Raw genomic sequence first — 6,004 nt, forward strand, 5'->3', positions numbered from 1 at the left:
GCTAGTAAGATAAAATCAAAGCAAAAATAAGTAAGTAAGTAAATAAATAAATAGGGGGGAGAAACAGTGGCTTCATTTTAATTTAAAAAAGAAAAGTGATTTGCTATATGAAGGCAACTCAGTATACTCTCACAGTACCACCCCATTTCAGTCACCTTGCTGGCCTTAAGAATCTTCTGCATAGAAAATTTCTGGGCTCCCACTGAGCAGAAAAGGCTCAAATTGAAGCCTGATTCCACATCTAGAATTAAAATTAAATCAATTGCATTTGTATTAGTTTCATATATTACTACAACATATTACCCAAAACAATACAAATGTATTATCTTCCCTTTCTGGAAGTCAGAAGTTTGAAACAGGGCTTACTAGGTATAAAATCAAGGTGTTGACAGGGCTGCATTCCTTTTGGGGGCTCTGGAGGAGAATCAGTTTCTTTTTACTTTTTCGTTTCTAGAGGCTGCCTGCATTCCTTGGCTCCTGGGTCCTTCTCACATTTTCAAAGGCATCAGAGTAGCATCATTGAATCCCTCTCTGACTGTGACCTCCTCTTGTGCTGGTATTTTCTTCTTGTAAGGATTCTTGTGTTTACATTAGGCCCACCCATAGATAATCTTCCCATCTAAAGGTCATCGATTTAACAACAGCTGTAAAGTCTCTTTTCCCAAGTAACCTAGCATATTCACTGGTACCAGGGATTAGATATAAACATCTTTGGGGGGCTATTAGTATGCCTTCCACAGCACATTTGTCTGAAATTCACATTTGCTGATCTGGAAACAGGCTTTTAAAAGTTTATAATAAAGGATGTGATTGCTTTTTACTATGAAAGAAGATAAAAAATACTTTTGATTATAACTTAACAAAGTTCTTAATATTATTTCCAAGGAACAAAATTTTTTAACTTGACATCTAAGAAAGGGTCCACATTTGGGCTACATAATAAAATAAACCAAAACAACAGTTGATGAGTGGAGAAACAAACTACCGTAGCAAAAATAAATGCCATAAAATTTAAGGCACAAAGAGATGAAAGATGTATGTCATAGACCCATCAGCTTCAATGTTAGGCTTTTCCATCTTCTAGCTAGGTGACTATAGCTAACTTACTTAAGAAATCTGTGCCGCTGGAAACCATCATTCTGAGCAAACTATCGCAAGGACAGGAAACCAAACACCGTACGTTCTCACTCATAGGTGGGAATTGAACAATCAGAACACTTGGACACAGGGTGGGGAACATCACACACTGGGGCCTGTCGTGGGGTCGGAGGCTGGGGGAGGGATAGCATTAGGAGAAATACCTAATGTAAATGACGAGTTAATGGGTGCAGCACACCAACATGGCACATGTATACCTATGTAACAAACCTGCACGTTGTGCACATGTACCCTAGAACTTAAAGTATAATAATAATAATAATAATAATAAGAGTACATAAAAAAAAGAAAAAAGAAATCTGTGCCTATTTCTATGTTTCATATGTAAAATCGAGACTGTTTTAATATCACAGCTGTTTTACGGTTGTTGTGAGGATTAGAGATCATACCACTTCCGGCCAGGCGCGGTGGCTCACGCCTGTAATCCCAACACTTTGGGAGGCGGAGGCAGGTGGATCATGAGGTCAAGAGATCAAGACCATCCTGGCCAACATGGTGAAACCCTGTCTCTACTAAAAATACAAAAATTAGCTGGGCATGGTGATGGGCGCCTGTAGTCCCAGCTACTTGGGAGGCTGAGGCAGGAGAATAGCTTGAACCCAGGAGGCAGAGGTTGCAGATCGCGCCACTGCACTCCAGCCTGGGCGACACAGTGAGACTCCTGTTTCAAAAAAAAAAAAGAAAGAAAGAAAGAAAAATATCACACCACTTCCACCCCTATCACAGGGCTTGGTCCATGGCAGTTACTTGGTAAAGGGTAATTATTTAATTTTCACTTCTTTTAGTTCTGTTATTATTACACAAGAAACTCCCCATGCAAGGAAGTTTTCCATTACATGGTTAAATGTATAACAGTTCTATTCCTAAATGAACTTTGGCTTCAGGAGAGTTTCTGCAGGGCTAGAACTCTTTTCATAATAATACTTTACAAAATTGCCTGATGAACTTCCCAGTAACAAATTAAAGAAATGGTCGAGTTTTGACAATTAAATTACCCAAAGCTCCAAATGCTATATCACAAAACTAAAAATAGACAACACTGAAATGCTAATTCAGCTGAAGAAACACTGATAGCAAGATATACTGTCTGCAAGCTATAACAGGACATAAATAATCTCCTGACTTGAGTTAGAGGTCAATTTAATAAATAAAGAAGTATATAGATCTTACAATGTAAATATAATTACTGACCCCTTTTTCCAGTTCTGTGAGGTCAGTAAGTAATTCTTGACATGACCATCCCACGTCAGCATTAAAATGAAAAGGTTTCTGACCTAGCTGATCATACACAAATTACTTCAAACCTCAATTTAACTAGGATACACAGACCATAAGTTTTACAAAATATTATGCTAAATGTCTAGCAGGTAATACATTCCCTATAAAAATATAAATAAAGGCAACATAGAATATTATTTTATAAATTAAAAAGAAAAATATTTAGAGTTGTTGATAGGAAATACTATTATTTTGGTCATCAAAATACCTAATGCTGCATTTCTGGACTAACAATTCAACAAAACAAACATGTTTCTGGTAGAAAAATCTATCAAACATCAAAGAAGGAGATTTTATCAATAAAACAAGAGGAAAAGCTTCTTGGTATAATACCTGTGGCATACATTAAAATGTGCATATTTTGTTCCACAATCTATGACAAATCCCACCTGTAAAGTTTATAGCTTCTTTAACTAGATATGAAAACTGCAAACTCCACCCACAGGCTTCCATATTCATAAACAAAATAGATCAAAGCAATAATGATTTGTTCTTTTATAACATTGTTTCCTATGAGGAAATTACTTTATGGTTTCCTGTCTTATTCTTTTGAAATTTCAATGAAAATCTGAAAACTTTTATTGCCATTTAAATTTCAAATTACAACTAGCGCATAAGATAGTGCCAGCCAAGGCAAAGAAATTCCACCATTGCTAAAGACCCAGAGAGTCAGTATATGTTGCCAAAGGCCCTCCTGATTTCATCAGTGTGATTTCATCAGAGTGCTGGGATGAAGAATCAGAGAAAAGTTTATATTCCTATGGCTGCTAGAACACCGGGATTTTAATATAATCAAATAATTAGGTCTTGAAGGATTTAGGATGGAAGTCTTTGGCTATCTACAACTCTAAGATTTTGAAATTGGGAAAACTATTGAAATAAGAAGAATGTAAAATGACAAGGGCCTTGATGTGAGGCCTTTGCTGCACGATATGGTGTTAAATGAAGCTAACCAATTTCCACTTTGTAGTTTTGACAGAATATCCAGAGGGCTTTTTGAAAGTAAAACAAAATGAAAGGAACAAAGGCTGAGTGATCATTTTATCAAGGGGCCCTTGGTTTACACGGTAGTTCAGTTTGGGCAAGTCAATATCAGAAAACTCAAGAAATACCAAAGAACTTCTCCTCCTCATAATCTCATTTCATCTTTCACACAAGAGCATACTTTAATGTGCATTTCATCATTTTTCTGAAGTTAGACTTCTCTTATTTTTCCATTCAAGAGAAAATATGACTGAGTCCATTTTGGACTATGGGAGCTTTAATATGCTACTTCAGTACACAGAAATAGTGTTTTGCATATACCAGGTTTGCTGAAAAATTGGATTAATTACTTTGTCAAAAAATATTTTCTGAGTATCTTTAATGTATTATAATATATTGTGATATAAGCTAAGTTCTTTTTTTTTTTTTCCCCTGATACAGGGTCTCAATCTGTCACCCAGGCTGGAGTGCAGTGGCTTATCATGGCTCAATGCAGGCTCAACCTCCTGGGTTCAAGTAATCCTCCCACCTCAGCCTCCCAAGTAGCAGAGATTACAGATGTAAGCCATCATCCCGGCTAATTTTTATATTTTTTGTAGAGACAGGGTTTCTCCATTTGACCAGGCTGGTCTCAAACTCCTGAGCTCAAGTAATCCACCCACCTTGACCTCCCAGAGTGCTGAGATTACAGGCATGAGCCACTGCCCCAGGCCAACCTATACTAACTTCTGAGAATAAAATAATGATCATGAAAAAGAATAGTTCCTGTCCTCATGGAACTTATGGTCTACAGAAACAAACGATAAATGACTAATTATTCATTTCAAATGTGATAAGCAATATGAAACAGAACAGGCTATGATGAGAACTATTAATAGATTTGATTAAGTAGGGCCTCAGATAATGATTCCTAGAGAATAGATACATAAGCTGATTTTGAAGGATGAGCAGGATATTAGGGCAGAGGGCTTGAAGCTGCAATGAGGAGAAAGAGGACTACGGCGGCTGAGCTAACAGGGCCCAGATTGGATTGAAGTATTGCAAGTTTGAGAACTGAGAGAACAGCAAAATGAGCAGAACCAAGAGTGAGGGGGTAATAGCATGATACAAGGTAGAGGGAGAAGCAGGAAGACATGCCAGGCCGAGAGGCCATATCAAATGTTTTACTTCTATCCTAAAAACAATGACAAATCATTAAAATATATTGAATAATATACAATCAAACTTATGTTTTTAATAGATAATTTTGGCTGCAATGTGAAAAATGAGTCCATTATTTTTAATGAAGCATTTAGTTTTCAAAAACTCATAGCATTTCCCCACACTACATGGCAATAGAAGATCAAAAGGAAAATGAGTGCAAAAGGTCAATGAAAAATAAATATACCCTAAATAAATCTGAATTCAGATGCAACTATGTGATTTGATGGAATATTGTAAATACAAGTGTCGGACTCAAACTAGGATCTCTGTCAGTAGAGTACAAACTCTGAGGCTGCATTCTTCTTTACTGTCTGTCCACTAATTTATCCCCAGCACATAGAACTGGGTATGACAATAAGAAATCTTCAATAAATACTAACTCAATGAATGAACAAACCATCAAATAAAAATTTGTTTCCAATCACCTTACATTAGTAATAATTATATTCCCCATACTTCCCCTGATAATTTCCACCAATATCTTTTTATAGTCTTCTTCCACCACTCCTGCAAACTTAAGACAAAGGAGGGCAGTGGAGCTCAGTAAGAAGATGAGCATGGTGCAAAGTGGCATCAAATAACAATGAATTCATAGTCTGAAGGAAAAAATTCTAAGGGAGTATAAGATATAAAGAGAATGAATTAGTTTAGGGCATTACATCCTTATCTAAAGAGGTTCAAGCCCCACTAGGGTGTGGTAATATATAGCCACTGATGACACCCTGTTTTCAAGTGTTCATGTTGAAATTATTGTGTTAAACGTGATCAGATGAGGGAGTATGCAGTTCAATGACGAGTCCACTATTGCAAAATATCAAAGGCATCTTACACGTGCACAGTCAACATCATTATCCTCTAATGGAAAGCAGATGGGAAAGTAAAGTGTGAGATATCATTAGGCTGATGGTTGAACAGCTCTGCACCTCCCACTCTTCCTCTGCAGCAGCACTGAACACTTCCTGTGTATTCAATGTCCAGTCAGCCAGGAAAGACAGAACCTCATGCATCCATTGCCTAAACACACACACACACACACACACACACACGCACACACACACACACACCTTAGACACATGCATCTGCCTTAGGTGGAAAAAATCTGTGTGAGAGCGTACATTAGAGAGCAGGAAGAACCCACTGGCTGGTGATCTCTGAAACTTAAGAGCCGTGCTTGGGCCCAAAGACCAATCTCCAAGTCACTTCATACACCAAATTCTATAAAAAGACAAACTGTTATTCAAGAGCGAAACTAACATAAGGACATTTTAGATCTATGAGGACTCACAGTATTTGCCCTGGAGAGATGTATACAAAAGAATTACTGGAGAAGGTGCCTCAGCAAGTAGTGAAATGAAGCCAGGAGGAAGTAATAAAATGCAGA

The sequence above is a fragment of the Pan troglodytes genome, chromosome 2 (genome assembly GCF_028858775.2).
Source record: "Pan troglodytes isolate AG18354 chromosome 2, NHGRI_mPanTro3-v2.0_pri, whole genome shotgun sequence".
Taxonomy (NCBI): Eukaryota; Metazoa; Chordata; class Mammalia; order Primates; family Hominidae; genus Pan; species Pan troglodytes.